This window comes from Stegodyphus dumicola, chromosome 6, assembly GCF_044657685.1.
Source record: "Stegodyphus dumicola isolate Sdum_Otavi_A_Nest chromosome 6, ASM4465768v1".
Taxonomy (NCBI): domain Eukaryota; kingdom Metazoa; phylum Arthropoda; class Arachnida; order Araneae; family Eresidae; genus Stegodyphus; species Stegodyphus dumicola.
This window is the reverse complement of record NC_140773.1, coordinates 14,653,358-14,675,189: the sequence shown is the minus strand read 5'-3', so window position 1 is coordinate 14,675,189 and position 21,832 is coordinate 14,653,358. Positions and strand designations below refer to the sequence as shown.

The 21,832-nt window shown below is 33.2% G+C and overlaps 1 protein-coding gene across 1 annotated transcript in view; it reads left to right on the top strand.

Moving 5' to 3' along the window:
- Positions 1 to 8,972: 8,972 nt before the first annotated feature.
- The window catches only part of LOC118181432 (uncharacterized), an 84,484-nt gene continuing 71,624 nt past the window's right edge, over positions 8,973 to 21,832 (top strand). The window contains exon 1 of the mRNA XM_035350580.2: positions 8,973 to 9,128. The gene's annotated coding sequence lies outside the window, so the exon portion shown is untranslated. The remainder of the gene's footprint in view (positions 9,129 to 21,832) is intronic.

Here is a 21,832-nt window from a genome sequence, read left to right as displayed (position 1 = left end):
CAGAAACGGCAGTTATTGTAAAATGATTTCCAATTATTTTGATTCAAACTTCGCATCAAGTAAGTGGAACTTTGGACTTGGCATCCAATAAATTGAATATTGTTTCTTCTCTCGCATCGCGTCAGTGAATTATAAAGAATAAGCTGGAAGGGATAGCAAAGAAACAGGGCAAGAAGAATTGTTCTTTATGACAGAAACTAATCTGGAAAATACATCTAACGCACAGATAATCAGCTACTAAGCAAAGAGCTAATTTGTAATTTCCGTTAAACAGCTAAATTGCTCTGGTAACCACAACCAGAATTGAAGAAAACGGTCTGCACCTCTTAATGGAGGAATCACTGAGAAGCACTATGGCTAAAAAGAGAAGAAATCTTAGAATTTTGAGAAATTATTAACCAGTGAATAAATTTAGAAAAATCACCGACTGGATACATTTGTTGACCTTGCCAACTTTTTAACAAAATATACAAAGATAATCCACCAAATACAATAGTTGAAAACCAAATATTACAATGATTGTAGTAAAGAACTACAAATGTAAATAAAATTATAAAAAAAAAATTCAGTAAATTCGTATGGGAGAATGAAAGTACAAACAAAGTGATACATAAAATATTACTTAAGTAAGATAAATGTTTTCATTTTCATAAATGTATTTCATACATTTAATAACGCACTTTCGTCCTTCAGCCGTACAGTGATAATTCTTGAAATTGTTCGAGGATACGGTCTTTTTTAAGAATCTTGGCTCATACTGAATCCAGTGTATCACATTCGTACATAATGTGCAGGTCGTCTGCTGTATGAAAATCATATGAACGTAACACCGAGGAATCTTAATTGCTTGAGGAGTGCCAACTTCGGTTCCTTTCTTAGATACAGCATTGCAATTATCATTGACGGGGTCCTCTACTGAGCAGTGTTGTGTCGCGAACTTTAATTGCGCTTATGTTATTTAATCAATTATTATTTAGTTATTCTATTTAAATCGACTTGTAAAGAGCGTAGTGGATAGACATATTTTTAACAGTTAAAATCTTTAGCTATTTATTTTCCAAGGGTTAAATTCTTCTAAAAAAGATAGGAAGCTTTTTCTTTTCGAACATCTGGATATTGGCATCGCCAATGTTTCATAGGTGTAGTAAATAATGTAGCAAGTGAATTTAATCTTTATGCTACATGTGCCAATAAATAATATTCTGATATATTACACTTAAAGATAAATTTACAATATTACACTTCAAGATAAATTTCTTTTGCAAGGATATCTTAGTAGATGGCACTTAAACACGAAGAGGCCTATTGGTTCCACTTGTAATCATCCCAGATAGCTGTTCTTCAAGTCAACACAACAGTACCTTACCAGAAGAATATTATTTTTAAATGATCCAGTAAATATAGTTTACATTATAGAATTTATCAGCTGACCATAAAATGAGACACATAAAATGAGAAGACAGCTGGCCATAAAATGAGAAATTTCCTAGGAATTACAGTAAAAATAATCAGAAGTCAGATAATTTATTACCACAAACCACTTGAGGGTAGACTGCTTTTGAAAGGATATTTTAGCTGATTGCCACTTGAACACAAAGGGCCTTACTAGCCCCACTTGCAGTCATCCCTTTGAGCTGTTCAGATTAAGCCATCTACTTAGAGTGGTTTTTTACAATTGATTGCCGACAAACACTTGAAAGCTGTATTGCAGTAAACAGTGAAGGGCTCGTTACAAAAGAATGGTCATATTAAATTCTTTCTCTACATGATAAATTAATGTTTTGAATGTCAGATAGCATAAGATATATTATTCTTTTTAAAATTTATTAAACATAAATTAAACATAAATAAATTAAACATTTATTAAACATAAATAAAATTATTTGTAAAGTTAATGATAATTATAGGAATGATAAATTAAATGAATGCATTCTGAAATAAAAAGCAGATGAAAGGTGATTAAAATTTCAAAGTTAAATCTAATTAGCTCCTCTAATTAAACATGTTTAACCTGCCATTATTCTGGTAAATTATCGTCTTTCTAACTAAACAGAAATCTGATTAAACTTCAGTAATATAAACAAGAGGCAAGGTTTATAAGGTATTTCTTTCGCCTTCTTAGCGTGCCTTCGTGGAGTGGTGGTCTGCGCGCTGGGCGCGTATTCCAGAGGTCCGTGGTTCGATTCCCGGTGGCATATTTCACAAGTGCACATCTGTGTACCCACCGAGGGAGTGGCTACTAGTATGGACCAATGAGCATCCAGTAAAATTTCTGTCATGTGACATGACCTTTCGCATGCTTTAAGCAAGATGGTTTAAAATATTCTGCCGCGCAATTTTCTGTGCAAAATAATTAAATCATCGTCGATTGCTTCTGACACTTGCGAAGTTAAATCAATTATAGGAAATTATGAAGATTTCACTACCTGGTGGAAATAAATACAAACACATGTTGGATACTTCTCAAAATTATCGATGTGAAATATTACTTAATAAGTGGTGAATAAGATGAAGAAAGAACTATGTGATAAACATCTGAGCCCAAATGCAATCTTTACATAAAACTATGCGCATGAGAAATATATTTACACCAATTATATATGTAAATAGAAGTCAGCACTTTTTATTGCAGTCTATATGAAAAAGATGTTCTATAATAATAACCAATGCACAATTTTAATCAAAGTGAACTTTACTAATTGCATTCGTATACATTTAGTGTGTTAAATTTTGCATTTAATAACTGCTCGCTCTTTAAATGTACTGTCTACACAAGAAATACTAATCAAACAGAGTGAATTTATCGTATTCACAACGAGTATATTCAATTTATTCACATATAATTTTTAATGTTAACAATGGATATAATCAGATCATACGTATTCTGAAACTTACACTTTAAAATCAAAAGAATGCAAGCACTGAAATAAGAAAACACTGGATTCACTGTAACACTTTCAGTCATTCTCAGCTGCATTAAAAAAATATATATATATATATACACTTGAATTCTCTTAATACACATAATATACCGTGAACATTAATCCTAATATTAATGAGTGATAAAAATCGCAAAAATGAAATGTCAGCGATTAATCAAACTCAGAAAACGAAAGCACTACGAAATTTTCTACTATTACGCCATATATTTATAACTGCGAAACAAATGCAAATTAAAACTTAAACAACATACGCTCACATGCACGAAATTTAGCGTCATAAGAGCAATAGAAGTTCATTGGTCCATTTTCGAAACCCCTCCCTCAGTGGCTACGCTGATGTGCACTTGTGAAATATTTTCACCGTATTTTCATTTTCTATATGCAACGCCTTCCCTGATGCTGAATTTGTGACGTCAATTTAGTCCAGTCATGGACCTTATAAGAAATAGACTAACCCAAACGGGTTTTCTCGCTTGTCTGAGGCGTTGCCGGCTGTCACCTTCATCACATCCGGAGGAGTAGGGACGACTTCCAGAAATTTACATTTATTGCCTATTGCAGCGTGTATAATTGTCAAGAAAAAGCTGGTTTTAGCGCCTCATTTCACAAATTAGAATTTCTACATGTTTTTATTTTTGAAATTGAGATTAATTTTTAAAAATGTAGCATATTTATCGAGCATAATTAACATTCCAAATAAAGCTATTGCATGCTTTCAGGACTGGATATTTTTTTTAGCTTTTCCTATGCTGTAAGGAAATTTGTAACTACTTCTTTTAGAAAATAATATTTTAAATCTAACTAATAGAAAATTTCAAACAAGCAATTTTCTCTTGCAATTTTTATGCTTTTTATTGGTGTGAATAAGTAAAAAATATTAAAATATTTAAAAACGAATTTTTGAAAGTTTTGCTTAAAATTCTAAATTGTGCTCCTTTTTAAAATTGTAGTTGAGTATTATACCACAATCTCTATAAGGGAATTTTATTTCAATTATATTTCATAATACATCATAGTGATAAACACTTTTGACTCCTTAATAATTTTTATACATTTAATTCTAATATTAAAATTGTATTTAACCGTAATAATTAATTTTGCTTGTATTTTATAATGATTATTTTTTAATTTATTTTTAGTTCTGCATAAGATTTTTTTTTATTTATTGTTAATTTAATTTATTAGCCCATGCATGAATACATGTATGTTTCTCGCACTGTGACAAAAACGACAGTATCTAGAGCCATCGAATTTTGAATAACGTAATCCTCCACCCGAACATAGGCATCTGGACGGCCGAATTTCGAATTTGTTTTAATATATTTCACATTTTGTAAAACTTTAACGAATTTTTGATTAATAAACTCAGCGAGTTCAGAGCGAGCACTGTACGGATATGCTGTTTTCAAATGTATGTGGTTTACGGGCGAGGAACATGATATTCAATAAATATAGGAAACACACAAAACTTTAAAAAAAGAGTGCTTCTAGATTTTATTTTATCTTTTTCTAGATTTTATTTTATCACAAAGCAATATCAGCTCATTGGTTCAAAAACGTGAACTTATACAGATTACCCATGCGATGTTACGTTTTTCGTTGTTGTTAACAATCCCTCGCATGTAGGGCGTTATCATCTGCGACGGTGGGCGACAAATACTATCGTCCCGTATTATCTTTAAATAAATTAAGCAATGAAGAATTTCCATGTATGTATGTACGTTCTTCGCACTGAAAAACGATGGTACCTAGAACCACTAAATTATGAATAACATCGTCCTCCACCCGAACATGAGCACCTATAAGCCCGACTTTTGAATTCCGAATTTTATATTTTATATTTTGTATAACTTTAACAAATTTTAATTAAAAAAACTCAACTATTTGAAAGCGAGCAGAGGCAAAACTGTACGAAATAAAATATTTTTATCCCCAAGGCGCCAGACTGTCAGTCGGAAATTCTAAAGATATGCTGTTTTGAAATATTTTGTGATTTTGCTGGTGAATTGAAGTTTATGCGACATGTATGAGAAGAATGTGATATCTAATAAATAAAATTAACATATAAAGCGTTAATAATAAAAATAAGCACAAAAAAAGTTTTGTGGGCGATCTTAGTAAGAAAACTGAACATTGATATGATGAACGAAAAAAGACTGAAAAGAATAGACAAATGTATGCCAACATTTAACGATGCATCGGGAAGTCTAAACAATTGCTGCTTAGAATTTTTTTTGTAATTTTGCAGTTGAATCGTATATGGCATACGTGTGAAGAAAACGGTGCTTAATTATAAAGCTAGCTGATGTCAGTGCAACAGCAGAATGGTAAAACTCATCGAGAGTTTAAAAAACCTTAACAAATCCTTTTGGGCGAACGTTAAAATCTGAACTCTTTCAGATTTTTTGTATTGTTATTATTTTTAATTTTACAGACGTGAATAATTTTTCAAAAGCAAAACCACAGCTTCTAACTACAAAAAAGTTGGATTTAAATTTATGTGTTGGTTGCCTTTGATATATTGACGTAATTTTTAAGAAATTTGAAGATAGAACTTCTTAACTTAATTCTTCACCTCGTTAAAAATATTGAAGCTATTTCTTGGTTTCCATAGTAAATTACTGACTTGACTAAAGCCTGCTTTCTCTAGTATAGAAGAGGGAAAAGTCAGTAATTTACTGGTTCGGAAACACCTTTTACTTTGGGACATTCCTGTTGGGTAACTTTTAAATTCCGAAAAACTAGCATAACCATATGTTTTTGAAATCAACGCGTTCATAATTATGGCCATCAGTTGCCGGTGTAAATTCAACTGTCAACTCGGTAATAACATTTACTTTGGGATATTTCTTTTGGATAACTTTTAAATATCGAAAACCTAGCATAATCGTGTGTTTTTGAAATCAAAGCATTCATAATTATGCCCATCAATTCACGGTGTCAACTTCCAGTCAACAACCTGATCATTATTGACCCCTATAAAATATCACTGATCTCCAGGGGATCAGAACCGACCCCATTGGGAACTCCTAGTCGGTAACACAACTTTTGTGCAATTTAAATACTTTTAGAGCATATTCCGCAGCTTTTGGTTAACACCGAGTCAGAGATTAGACTCTAATGACCGCCTAAATAAGTTTATTCTGCATTTTGGGCGGTGCTCAGGTAGCCAGCCTCGCTGCATATAAGAGACATTCGCAGTCGGCATCTGAACATAAGCGATGAGTAAAGGATCCTTTAATTACCAAATTGTTTTTGGTCAAATCGATAAAAACCATCAATATTCTTTGAAAGGTTTTCAGGCTATTTTTACTTCCTTGCACGAAGTAAAAAGGAAGTATTGTAATGCGAAAAATTTCAGGTATCATATTAAAAAAAAAAAAAAAAAAAAAAAAAAAAAATCCATTTTGACCGCTATCGAATGCAATTTAACAATGTTTTTGCGTGACATCTGTACGTAAGAACGGAAATAAAGAACTCTTTTTCCCCAAAAAAATTATAAAACTGATTTAAAAGGAATTCTGAAGAGATTTTTTTGTGGCGTCTGTACGTACGTATCTCGAAAAACTCAAAAGCGAGTAGCCTCAGAACGTTGAAAATTTGTATATAGGACTGCTATAACATGTAGATATAACTGCTATAACATGTGCACCTCCCATTTTAGTTGTAATCGGCAGCGCTAAAAGTATATATATATAATATATTAACGCACTCTGTTACTCGGATCAGTGAGCGCAGTTTCTTTATTCTTATACGTTTGTAAATTGCGTATTTTTTGCTTTAAAAATGATTGAATTATGTTGTTCTGGTTAAGATTTTTATGCCTTTAGTTACATACAATAATTGTGTTTACATACAATAATTGTGGAATTATCAACAATTTAAAAGTTTCTTAAGCCTAATTTTTGATTACTATGCCAGCCATGTTTGTTTACATTTGAAACTTAGCAGAGTAGTAGATTCGTTGCCAATCTAGAGAAACTAAGCTTCGCAACAACAAAGTAGCGTTTTCTTTTAATATTGCAAATTAAATTATGCTCAATTCATTCTGGAATTATCATTTAAGTTATTAATTTGTTTTTGCGTAGAAATTGTAACTTTAATTGTAAAATTGTTTTTTAATTGTTTTATCTGTATTTGGTGTTTTATGTTTTTCTATATCTTTCAATTTTTAATGAAAATATTTTGAATTTTTATGTATTTTTGCCTTGCCGCGAAGTGAGAACTGAATTAATTAGTATCGCATGCGCATTAGGTAAGCGGAACTGAATCGTCTGTGAAGAACTTTCTTTATTATTTATTGAATTTCTTTTATATATCGCGTCAGATTTATTATAGTATTTGAATAGAACTTGAGGTAATTCTTCAGATGATATAGTTTTTCTGCACTCTGAGTTATAAAATGAAGGAGATGTAACGCTGTTAAGTGAACATGATAAATACATATAGTGAATTTTAAAGAGTACATTTATTCTTTCGTGGTTTATGCGCTATCCACGAAGAAGATTTAATTCAAAATTCGTTAACTCATAGTTCAATATGTTTAAATGAAATGCAGGAAAATTGCGCATAATTAAATATTCCGTACAAGGAAGTCATGTGGTGTACGCATCAGATTTTTACTTCCATGAACGAAGTAAAAAGGAAGTATTGTAATCGCGAAAAGTCTCAGGCAACATATTTCAACGAAAATATCCATTTTGACCGCCATCGAATGCAATTTAGCGATGTTTTTGCGTGATATCTGTACTTAATGACAGAATAAAATACTCTTTTCCCTTAAAAAAAAAAAAAAAAAAATATCCTTCAAAAAAATATAAAACTGCTTTAAAATGAATTCTGAAGAGAATTTTTCGTGGCGTCTGTGCGAACGTATGTACGTACTTACGTATCTAGCATAACTCAAAAACGAGTAGCCTCAGAACGTTGAAATTTTGTATATAGGACTGCTATAACATGTAGATGTGCACCTCGTATTTTGGTTGCAATCGGCCGCACCAAACGTATAAAAATATATTTATATATATATATCTACTCTGTTACCCGGCTCAGTGATCTCAGTTTCTTTACTCTTATATGTTTGTAAATTGTACATTTTTTTGCTTTGAAAATGATTAAATTATGTTGTTCTTATCTTCCGGTTAAGGGTTTTATGCCTTTAGTAAATCTGTATGCAATATTTTTAGAATTATCAACAATTTTAAAGTTGTTTAAGTGCCGCTAAGCCTTTTTTTTTAAGGCGGCCATTGCTTGTTTACATTTGAAACAGAAGACTAGTGGATTTGTTACCAATCTAGAGAAACTTAGCTTCGCAACAACAAAGATAACGCCTTCATTTATTATTGCCAATTAAATCATGCTTAATCCTTTCTGGAATGTTTTCGAGGAAATAAGTGTTTAAGATTTACTTCGTAAATTTTAATACAAATATTTTGAGATTTTATATATTTTTGCCTTCTCGCGAAGTGAGAACTGAATTAATTAAATGAGAAATACTCAATCGTCTGTGAAAACTGTTTCTTTTTTTGTTTTGTTTGCTTAATTTCTTTTATACATAGTTCTAGCTTTATTATAGTATTTGAATAGATCATGTGGCAACGGTTAGATAATTCTTTAAATGATATACATTTTGTGCATTATGAGTTATAATATGAACGAAATATAATACTGTTAAGTGAATCTAGCGCCAGAGTGTCGCTATGGTAAACAAATAATAGAGTGAATTTTAAAGAATGCATTTATTCTATTGTGGTTTATGCGCTGTTGGCGAAGTAGATTTAATTCAATCCAATAAGTTTAAACGAAATGCAAGAAAAAATGAGTATAATTTAATTTTCCGTACAAGGAAGTCATATGGTGTACACATCAGATTATTTTGTTTTATGTCTTGTGAAGGGTGTTAAGTTTTCAAAAGTATAGAGCAGCAATATCTGCACTAAAAATGTACTCAGTCTACGATCCCTTCTTCTGATATCATGCTGTGGAGTGCGGAAGCGATAATCTAGAGTGAGGTTTGGTCTCTATTTGCGTACAGTCCCTGGGGTTTGTTTCCATGCAGCCTTGCGGAGCTAAAAGAAACAGAGTGGCAGCAAAAGGATGGAAATAGCATCTCCGCAGCCACACACAGACAAGAGTCGCACCTCTATCTCACCCTCTCCTGATCCCTCAGCTGCGGCATCTTAACACGTAAGTTCCTTTTCACATATTACTCTTAAAAACCATCCATGATTTCTCATAAATACACTGAAAGGTATTTTTTTTATGAAGGAAGCATCGAGTTTATGTAGTTTTCTGTATCCCGTAGTATTAGGAAGAGATCAGTACATTAAAATGGAATGGTTGTTTAAATGTTTCTCGGGCAGACTTTCGAAACGATATCCCAGAGGGTGGTTTGCTACGTTTTGTTTCTGGAAAGCTATCAATAAATGCTGCAAAAAATTTCTATATTAACTCGTTGAGTGCTCTTTATCTGTCGTAAAGTTTTCAGGCATTTGTTATATGTTACCTTGTTATTTAAAATTCTCTTCTTATTTTCTGTATTGATCTAAATAATGTTAACGAATGAAAGCTTATGAAGATAAAGAATAAAGCAATTCATTATATAAATTTAATTAATAAATGATGTTTAAATACGATTCTTCATAAGTAGATCCGAAATGTTACACCACTCAGAGGGTTAAAACCACATTTATAGAAGGCAGTACGCAATTAAAAATTCAATTAATTTTTTTTTAGTATTTAAATATCCCTCCTTTTAATCAGACTTTTCTCGTATTACTGTGCATATTTCATATCATCCTAGGCATTGTGACTGTATTTTATTACGTTTTTCAAATCATTTAAATATTTAACCACGTCTTTTGCATTTGGATTTAGTATCTCTTGAGACAGACGTTAAGTATAAAATTTTATTTGCATAGTGGTTGTTATTGATATTTAACGAAAGATCTAATCTACTTGAACTACTCAAATATTTTTATTTAAAATAAGGGAATATATACGAAAAAAAAAAGATAATTTTTTTTAAATATTAAAGATTGCATGAACTTAACAAGCAAGTATTACTTATTTGATTAAATTAATAGCATTTATTTATTAAATAAAAAATTATGTAACTACATTTGAAACATATTTTTTAATTTAACTATAATTTTATAATACAATTATATTAAATTCATAATATTTAATTTACAATATAATTATATTAAATTTTTAATATAATTATATTAAATTTATAATATTATTAAATTTATAATTATATGTGATTTAGCTATGAATTTGATTACATTAATTTATTCTACACCACCAGAATGTTACATTGTCATTTGACTCTGAACTTACTAGAATTTTGTGCTGTAATTTCTCATGTACTTATTGTTTCCTGTCAAATAGTGCAGTAAAATAACTGGTGATTAAACTTTTGACAAACTGATTGATATGTTTTTAAAGTGATCTACTTTATGTTATAACACAGAAAAAATTTGCATACAGTAAGTCACGCGTAAGTTCTGTGAAATAATCAGTTTAAAATTTTTCATCTGTGATTTTATTATCATTCAGAATTTTATTTAGAGCTTTCATTATTACATCTTGTATATTCATGAAGTATAAACACCATCTCAAAGTATCAAAATATTTATCCTTTAAAAAAAACTAATCTGTTCAATGACCTTATCAATTTGTTGAATTTCTTGGAAAACATCACAAACAAGGAAAGCTTGCACATAGTAATTTTGTTTTTCGATATTTATATTTTGCCTAAATTGGTAAAAAGACATGCAAATATAAATTTAGTTCTGTGTCATTCCTTAAAGGATTCATTCTTCATTATATGTTATGAAATAGGCAAAATCCACTGTTGTTTTTGATCTAATTGTTTGCTACTTTGCTATTATTTTTAGTATTTTAATCATTTGTTAAACGGAGATTTTTCTCTATAAATTCTTTTAATAGTTTAGCATTCTTTAGTTTTCTCTTTTCCTTTTCTTTGTTTTAAAATATTTTGGTATCCATTAACCTTTTAAAATTTTAACATAAACATTTAACATTAACGCAAAAACATCGTTAAATTGCATTCGATTGCGGTTAAAATGGATATTTTCGTTGAAATATGTTGCCTGAAACTTTTCGCGATTACAATACTTCCTTTTTACTTCGTACAAGGAAGTAAACATGAAACTGGTAATTTTTCTCGTCCTTTTCTTCTTCTGTTGCCTTGAAAATCAGAAGGGTTACGTCATGATTTGTTATTTTTAAATACAAGCGCTTTACAGTCGATAAGGAGGTCGAGAGAAATTGTAAATTTTCCAAATAGTCTCAAGGGAATTCTAGACAAAAAGTCTGGTGTCTTTAAACTAGACAATAACTAGTTTATATTTTGTGAATATTCGACTTCATTTTCAAGTCTGACTTTAAATATCATAAGAATTATTACACTTTTGTTCAAGTTCGGATGCTTTTACTGTGAGAGATACCCATAATATCTCGGAATTAGTAAAGATAATTAAAATTTTTGAATTGTTTAATACAATTCTAGGAAGAGATTTGGCTAGAAATTTAAGGGCTTCAGGTCTGCTTGCATACAATGTTTTAAGTAATAGCTTTGTTATATTATTCTAGACTGTGTTGCATAGCTCAGTGCCTCTTATGGACAGGAAGTTCATTATAATTATGATTATTTTTCAGAGATGGTTGTTCTTGGTAGCGTATCTAATAAAGGGAGTCATTTCACTTACTGAATTCGAGGCTTTCAGATGGTGTTCAGCTGTGAGGGGGCATTTGAATAGATAATGTTCAGGAATGCCTCTTTCTCCACATGCCCACTGATCTGATGTTGCTAATTTCCTTGCATAAAAGTACGTGGGAAAAGGGCCATGTCCTGATAAGAACCACGTTATTTCTCTTGTTATTAAACTGGGTGCTGTGCCTACTTTTGGGAACAACTGATAAGTCCTTCTTCCTTGTTAGGCGTTGTCCCACCAGCTCTGCCATTTAGCGTTAGATTGATTTGTTGCTTATGAATTTTTAAGGTGCGAGCCAGGCCATGGTACTGATAAATTTTGTGCATTTTGACCTCTAGCTGCTTCTTTGGCTAGGATGTCAGCCTTCTCGTTGCCTTTTGTCCCTGCATGTGCCTTCAGCCAAGTGACAAAGAAGTGTTGATTTTGTGATGCTGAAGTTCTTTCTGTAATCTCCTGGATTAATTTTAATCGGTGGTGCGCGTTTGCGATAGCATGCATCGCTGAAAGACTGTGAGTAAAGCTTTTAGGGAGCTTGTGATGCTGTATTTTATTGCTTGAAGCAGCGCTAACAATTCCGCTCGGAACATACTATTTTCTTGATGTAGGTGGAACTTCTGTTCTGTTGTCGAATTGGGACCTAGGTAGATTTTGATTGCGCTGCCTTTACCTTCTTCTAGGCCGGAATCGTCTGTATAGAGTTGGGGAAATTTCTTTTTTCATGCTTAATGTGATATTACTTTTCTTTCCTGAGTGGTGCTCATATGGGTGTGCTTGGTGTCTCGTAATTCTCTGCTAAAAGTTCTAATGATTTGTAATGGCTCTTCTTTCGTAGTTGTAGTACTTGTCTTATGGAATTCTTGTTCAGCGCGTATAAAAAGTGGAGTGCTGTTAGCGATTTGGAAGAGTGCCGCATTTGATGTTGTTCTGTAGTTTCCTGTGTAGTTAAGAAGGAAGGGTCGCTGGATTGTATGAGGCTTTTTTTGCTTTCCTTTTGTCATCGGTTCTGCCCATATGGCTGCACCATATAGGGCAATCTTCTCGATTACTGTATGGTAGATGAGGTTTTGGACTGGTCTGTTCATTCACAATCCTATTCCGTTCATTCGCTTTAGATTAGTTGCTATTTTTGATGTCTTGCTTTTTATATAGTCTTGGTGGTCTATAAAGTTAAGTTTTTTATCAATGATGACACCCAGGTATTGTAGGGAGTTAACAATTTTTATTTTAATTCCTTCTATTTTGAACCTTGGAAGTTTTGTTATCTTCCGTGAGGGTTTGTGGATAATTAAGGCACGTTATGTTTCTTGAGAAATTATTAGTTTTTGTTGTTTGCAAAGAGTTAAAAATTTCTAATGTGCTGTTTACATTTCTTTGTAACTCATCTCTGGAGCTACCACTTACAACAAAAGCTACCTCGCCCGCAAAAGGGGTGCATTTTGAGTGTTGGGGCCATTTGTGCTTCAGGACTTTGTAAAACGTCAGGTTCCAAAAATCTGCACTTAAGCATGATCCCTGCTGTCAGCCTCTGACTTGTACTTTTTCAACTGCACAGTTGTTACTTATAATAACGCTGCGTCAGTTGGTGAAGTAATCCTGAAAAAGTTTGTAAATGTTTTTTGGAAAGTTCATGTCTTTTAGTGTGCCTAGAACCTCCGGCCACCAGGGGGAATCGAAGGCCTTTTAGAGGTCTAGGCACAGTATAGCCGAGTGCAGATTCTTTTCTTTATTTCCTTTTACCTGCACTAAAACATCATTGATTGCATGTATAGTGCTCATATTCGTTGAGAACTCGAACCTCGAACTGGTACGTGCTTGCTATGTTGGATTTCCTTTTATGATGCCTGAGGCGGTTCACTAGGGCTCTCTCAAGTCCTTTCCCTATTGCAGGAAGAAGGTTTATTGGGCGATAAGAGCCTGTGTTTGATGCATTCTGCCCATTTTTATTAAAAAGAACTCTCTGGCCGATTTTGAAACTTGTTGGAAGGATGCCTGTTTCTAGACATTTATTCATTAGGTTCGGAAGTAGAAAGGGAAAGTTCTTGTGCAGGATCTTGATGAGTTGGTTATCAACCCCGTCCGGCACAGGTGCTTTTTTGTTTGGCAGGATCTTAATTATTTTTGAAATTTCAAATTGAAGAGAATGGAATATCGTCACTTGTTTCTGGAGGGCGGCTAGTGTTTCTTCTGATACACTGAAGTGGTGAGTCTTCATCTGAGGAATCACGAAGGAATGCAGTATCCATTATTTTCTTGATGCTTTGGGTTGTTGCATCTTCCTGTGAATTGTATTCGTTGATGGAGTTTGGGATAACAATTTGACACAAGTGAAAGAATTTGTTGGTACATATTTTGTGCACTGATCCTTACAAGCTTTTGTTTGTTAGTTAAATACTTCCTCCAGCATTTAATTTTTGTATTAAGAATCTCTCTTTTGTATGTAGCTCTCTGTTTTTCATACAACTCGTGAGCTATCTTCCTTTCTTCCTCAATTCTCGCCTTTTTCATCATCCTTTTTAACGCTCTAGTCTTGTTTCCCTCACACCTGAGTGCGCTGGTCCACCAACTGACGCGTTTGATGTCGCTTGGGCATTTCACCTTGAACGAGCTTTCACAGTGCTTTTGAATTGTGTTTGTAGTTTTGTAACGGTGTTATCTAGATGCGCTTTGTTTTCTGAACAATTTATTTCATTGTGGATTTTTTTGATAGCATGTGTAATGGACTTAATGAAGTTTCGTGCTCTTGATTGGGTAATTTGGAATATTTGGTAGTCTTCGTGTCGAATTAAGAAGAGATTTCGTAGGAAATCAGTCTATGGTCTGAGATATCTTCTTCGACGTGGACTGCCCAATTCTGGATATACTGAGCTATCGATTGGTTTGTGGGCCATCCAGATCCATTGATATCAAATCCGGTCATCCAGATCCATTGATAGTTTGGAATGCTGATTCAGATGGATTATTACTAATCACTGTGAGGTTCACATTGTTAATTAAATCTTCTACCTCTTCACTTCTTGCATTCACTCGTGCGATGTTTATAAAACTTGGCAGTTTGGCATAATTTGAGTCGTAGAATTTAAACATGGAAAAAAATTGGCATGTCATTTCAGAAAAAGTCCGATTTTGTGTCGAAATACCTGTATTTGAACAATGCTATACATAGATCTAATATATCTCCTAAGTCGCGCTTTCGAGACATAAAAAGTTGAAGTTGAAATTTGTCAATCGGCCCACTAGACATCAGGAGACATAAAACTGTACCCCCTTTTTTAGCGCAATATACATATTACGTCTTTCAGAATTATACTGAAGAGTCTTGTAATAAATATGTATCTTTGTATCACCCTCTTGTAAGAAATGCCAAAACTTTAAATGATGTAAACAAAAGTGCGACAGAATGAATGTGAAAACCTTCATGCAGGGTTGAGTTTGTTTGGGAGATATTTCTGTATACGTTAGCTGAAAAGAATGTTCTGCTAAAGGATTGAAATCCACAAATTTGGAATAATTAAATATTTGTAACAACTTTTTTTTGGGGGGGGGGGATCTACCATAGAAAAAAGGCATGCATCTTTAATTCTTTTCCAGTTCATCTGAAAACATAAATTCAACGCATTTAGGTAGTCTCATAAAAATTAAAATCAGGAATGAAAAAAAAAATATAGTACTAGTGCCTTCTCTAACTATGTAAATTCCAGAGAATTATACAAACAGTTAATTTATATTGATCAGAACAACTGCACTTGCATTAATAAATTGTGAAGAGATTATGTGGTTAAAATAATCAGATTAAAAAGTTCTATAAAATCAAATTTAAATTATTGTAATATAAATCACAGTGTAATATAACTCTATTTTTAACTAGATCTGAGCAAAATCAGAATAACACCAATAATATCTTTGGCGTATTTGTTATTTAAATTAGCCACTTACTTATAATTTCAAGCCTTTACTTTAATTTCTCATTTCCGTTTCCTCACCAGAAATGTGAATCAGTTTGAGATATTGAGGTTTATATTGAGGTTTTTGGATTGTAAGACAGAGGGTGTTTCTGCTTCTCGAGGCCACGTTACTAGGTTGATAACGCTGTAGTTATTCAATTCTCCAATATGGCTGCCGTCATTTAAATAAACGCCGCAGGTATAACGTCGATTAGAATTTTGAACCAACTTCGATTTAAATTTACATGGGTTGTCTTTGATTACTAGCGTACATTTTAATATAAATTTGACCGTTACTTTAGTTTCATCGTCACAAGTGGTGACGGTTTTGTTAAGCATAATAGAGGCTCTTATGCTCAAGTTTGTTTTAAGAAAAAGGGTTGTTTTAAACCTTTTCAAGACTGTGGTTCATTCCAGACAACGCGATAATTCACTTAACGCCTATTAGGACTTAGTCGCTAGTTTATGCTCCAAAAGAAAGTCAAACTCTACAACTTGGCTCATCTCATACGCATGTTAAAAATTTAAAATCAAATAAATGTGAAAATAACTCTACTTGCTCTATTTTTTAATTAGCTTAACCCCATAAATGTTTAAATGTAATGGTTTACAGAGAAACTGAGAAATTTTCTGGAAATCAGTCATTGTTATTTATCTAAATCTGTTTCAATTTTGGAAACATTGTTAGAGTAGATTTTCTATTGCAAATGAAATATACAAACTATGTTATTGTTGTTTTTGTGACTTATCTCACTTGTCTGCCAGTAACATCAAAACAAGCCCACGAAATTCATCAAGGCAAGCAGTGCAATATTGCGCCTGTCGTTGGCAACAGCCTTGACAGGCACACCATACAGGTGACTAACTGTATGGTGTCACCATACAGGTGACCATACAGGTGATCGAGTCACTTATTCAGTTCCGCTTTCATTTTGAAAGAGTTCACTCCTGGGGGAACGGGTTCCAGGGTCTTCCAGCCGTCTTTCAGCCGCCTCTCAAGAGAACTTTCGACTAACCGCATATTTAGCGGGCCTCTATGCCGCACAGACACTATACATTTATAAACATCCATGCCTTTTCCAGGATTCGAACCCGGGTCTTTAACTACGGCAGTCAACATCGCTAACCCGGTTGGGCGGCAGATACAAACTATCTTAACCTTTCCTGAAGCTTAGCAATTATCTGTGTCCCAGTCAATTATATGCAACTCATCTAAAAACTTTCAAAATACTCAAAAATATCCTAGACGATAATTATATTATCTTAAAAATCAACATATTATTTTATACTAGAAGGGAAAGAAATCATTAGTTTATCAATATAAAGTATAGCAATTAAATAATAACTAACGTTACATTTAACAATTTAATTCGGAAATGAAATATAATTTTGGCATTTCGCAAGTCATCAACATGCAGCATTTTTCACTCCGATTTCTCTTAAGTTTGAACGAAAGTAATGGGAATGCAATGTTGTTAAGTTCAGCAACCCAATAACCTGCATCCCTCGTGGATCGTATGTCTTCAGCATTCGAGCGCATGTCATCTGAAAAAAAGTTGGCATCGTTTCTTCCTCTTTGGCATCTACTTAGCTTATCTTGCAGGATTCTGCCTTGCATCTGCTTACTATGTTATGAATGCATTATAGCGATCTATCAGTTACACACGTGGCGTAAAGTATTTGAAGCCAAATATACCACATTAGACGATTATTTGATGCTTATTAACATTAGCGTTTCAAGTTCATTGCACATAATGAAGGTCAGAATTTCTGGGAATTTGCCAGCTGCTGTCATCAAGAAAAATATTTGACAAGAGAAATTATGTTTTAATATGAGTAAATAACCATTGTGTTGTCGTGTTTTTTGAAACCTTCTGCTCTAGTCATAAGCACTGTTATTTCAATATAATGTGATCGGTGTCACACTCTTTGTCAACAATATCTGTTAACGGATTAAAAATAGAGCTCTAAGTCTAAACAGATTTCGGTAAAATCAGTTGCTATGGAATTAAAGTTATAAGGTATTTCTCCCACCTTCCTAGTGTGCCTTCGTGGTGTAGTGGTCAGCACACTGAGCCGGTATTTCAGAGCTCCGAATTTCTATTCCCGGCAAAGGAGATTGCTCATTTTTCATTTTTCCGGCTTTTCCAATTAATCTAAAGTCTCTACAGTGGCGCCCGAACTAAAAGGGTGTTGGATGATGATTCTCCTCACCCACGATTTGGCGATTGGGTCCCCTAAAAACCCCAGTCGCCCTTTAAAAGGGGGAGTATATAAGGTATTTCTCCCACCTTCCTAGCATGCCTTGGTGGTGTAGTGGTCAGCACACTGAACCGGTATTTAAGAGCTACGTGGTTCGATTCCCGGCGAAGGCGATTGCTAGTTTTTCAATATCTCTTGCTTCCAAAAAATACCTAATGTCTCTAAAAAGTATTGGAAATATGAAGACACTTTTGAGTTGCTTCGTGGAAGTTTGATGCAGTTCTTTGAGCGCGTGCAGTTTATGAGTATGGCACAGCAAGCCACATTGTGGATCAGTTTTGTACAGCCGTCGAAAAACCATTTGATTGACTGTAATCCTTGCTTTGGTTAGATCTTAGCATTATTATTGCATTAATCTGATTATGACTGGAATAATTAGGCAGTTATCAATGAAGCTGCTGACAAATGTTTTCTCTTAAATACTGTTTTCCTACGTTGGTTGCGTAAAGTTGTTCACTTACGGCTGTATGCTTGTCTTGCCGTGCATTTGTGGTTGATCTTATTACCTATGAATATATTTGTCACCAAGGAACACTTTCTTGAGCTTATATTTGACGCTTTTGGGATTTCTGATTCCCTGTGGCATTCCCATTTGAGGACGATCACCTACGTACATTTATAAAGTAATAACGGCATATCCCAGCCATTTAAACTAGCCTATGTTAGTGATAAATGAACTTATGCAATCCGTAACTTAGCCGAAGCTTCTAGTATTCAGTTTAAGGGGACTCATACACCTTAAAACCCATACGATGTTCGAATAGGTGACTGTTGCAAGAATTGGGATAACTTATTTATTTTAAAAGCAATTACTTCCAACTTTTCACAGGTGACTACATAATATAGCTGCTTTCTGAAATAGTCATCAGAAAGTTTGTGTTGCCACAAATATTTTTATAATTTCATCCGCTTTGCGACAACATGTTTCGTCATGTTTCCAACTTGCGCACACAGTTTAAAACATTCTATTTCTTAATTTAATTCCATATTTAATATATAGCTTTTATAACATTTGGAAACTACTGTGAACCTAAAATTCTAAAAATTCCATGTTAAATTTTAATTTTATTTTGAGTTGAGTTTATAAAATATATTGTATTAACAAAATTTGTAATGTTTTCGCCCATAAAATTTTTCAATATTAAAATATTCATCAGATTGTTGGTTCAGTTAGAAAATAGTGCCCATATAAAGAATTCCATCCAATTTCAAGTATGTACCATTAGCCATTTTTAAAATATCATGCGCGCAAGGTGGAAACACGGCGAAATATTTTATCACAAAGAGGATTAAATTACAAAACTATTTGTGGCAACACAAACTTTCTGGTTACTAGTTTCCAAAGCAGCTACATTATGTAGTCAGCTGTAAAAAGTTGGAAGTAATTGCTCTTAAAATAAATAAAATATTCCAATTCTTGCAACAGTCACATATTCGAAGATCATGAGATGTTTAAGGTGTATGAGTCCCCTTAAAGTGAGCTTGCTGTTTTGATAGATGAATAGCAAAAATACGTATCGTCAAATTCTTTAACTTATCATCATGAGTATATTGATTCGATAACCACCTAATATTGAAAATTTGAATATTTCAGCGTTATAAAATGCATTCTTTGAAGATTTCAACATAATTTGAGCAATGCACTGTAGCATAAAAGACGCGTCCTGTCATTAAAATTCGAAATATTTTATAAAGTACTAATAGCTGATACGACAAAACTTAATAGTTGAAGAATGTGTAAAATATCTAGAAATATTGAGTTATATCAAGAAGGTATTAGAGATGTTAAAATAATCAAGTGAACTTCAGATAATCCCGTAATGGAGTTTTAAAGTGTCAGTGAAACCTCATAGTGAAAGCATAAAAACAACTTTCGTCCTTTTTTTTTAGAAAATTCTCCTTTTTCTTACTGTAGTACCTCCAAATCCGCAGTCAGCAAAATCACGGTCCTGTGAGACATTAGACTGTTGTGAAAACAACTTCTGATTGACAGCGAAGCAGCTGTTTAAGACGTACTCTTGTGAGTGGGACAGAATGTTTCTGTGCGAAAGCCAAGAGAAGATTTAAAAAACAAATTCTCGCTCAAAATGGTGGTTTTATGGAAACAAAAATATATAAATAAAAGCTTTTAATCTCGATATTTGGAAGGTATATCCAACGTTTGAGCTGGAGATGATAAACGACATGAAAATGTTTACTATAATCCAACAATCAATAGCAGTCGTGTATTGTATCCTGATCATAATGAAGAAAATATTCGACCATTTTGGTGTAAAATAGTTGTACGAATATTGTAGTACGTTTTTGCTTCTATGCTAATATGCCTGTTTGCAGTTTACATCATTTAGATTTTTTAAAATCAGATTATTATACAGATTTTAATGATTAGGATTACACAGTTTGGCTTGCCAGTATCTCTGTAAACTCCAAGATGAAGTTTCATTCTGCTCGACAACGAGTGTTTTGTGTAGTTAAGTTAGCAGTCTATCATATGCTTTGTGTGAAGAATATAGTTTGTACACCGCGATTCAAATGCTCTTGATTTCTTACCTAAAATGTTCCCATCTCAATTTTATTACTGATTTATTTTGTACAGAGCGAACAGTGCATCCTGTTAAGTCAAGGGTCATATCTTAAATTTGTCCCTGATTTATTTTATACAGAGCGTACAATAGATTCTGTTAAGCTATAGGCTGATTTGTTTTGTACAGAATGTACAGTAAATTCTGTTAAGATAAAGACTGATTTGTTTTGCACATAAATTTGTCCCTGATTTATTTTATACAGAGTGTACAATAGATTCTGTTGAGCTAAAGTCTGATTTGTTTTGTACAGAATGTACAGTAAATTCTGTTAAACTAAAGGCTGATTTGTTTTGCACATAGCGTACAGTAGATTTTGTTAAGCTTACGGTATTAACCTGCAGGATAACTAAATTGCAACAACAGAGAAAGAGAGGTATCCTCTCCGAAGATTCAAGAAATAATGTCCATATTCTTCAAGAGATAAATCTATAAGTCGACTCACGATTCTTATTAATTGTTCAAAGTACTACCTGACATATGCATAGCTGTTTATGATGTTATTACTTATATCTGTTACCTTCAAAGAAAGCAAATCTCTATTGTTGTGTGATAATCACATCGAACTGACAGTTCTTTCTTTTCACATTCCCCTCATTGCTTTAGTATTCCGCTACAAGATCGCTTCATCAAAATATGGATGAGTACTGTGAGAATTGTATAGTTCAAAGAAGATTTTTTATAGGACGAACTTGAATTATTTTTTATTAAGCATATGACGAAAATTTGCAAAGTTTTGTGTACATATGTAGTGTTCAGCGTATCCCTACGCAACGGGAAAGAACTGGCCACAATGACGTAGATGGCATATGAAATGTTACTTACCACTAACTAAGATTGTAAGACATCATGTCAGAGTTCATAAAATTTGGAGCCTACAGTAGCATCATATCAAAGAATTAGACACGTCATGCAAATGTACGATATTCCTGGCATTTGCTGAGTACCTGTGGGGGAACTGGGAAAGGCTACCGATGAGACTATAATTGACGTCGAGGATCTAAACGTCCATAGAGAGACGTTTGTCAGGAACTGGTCGGTTTTATGGTAGCAAAAAACCGATTACCGGTGGCTCAGCTGATAGCTAAATGCAATTCAGATTTAAGTTCAAGTGTATAGAGTACATAGTTCATGGAACTCTGTTACATATAAGACTGAAACAGAACGCCCGCAGATATATTTCTGTAAGACCAGCACCACAGGCATTTACGACAACAGTGGCCCCATAAAATCGTTTTTGGACCCTGCAACAATAGGAAAGGATTGTCTTATTGGATAATCACGATTTTTTTCACGTGTCGCCAATGTAATGTACAAAGATATTGAAAATAGTCTTTAACCATGCAAATTATTTATTTTAAACT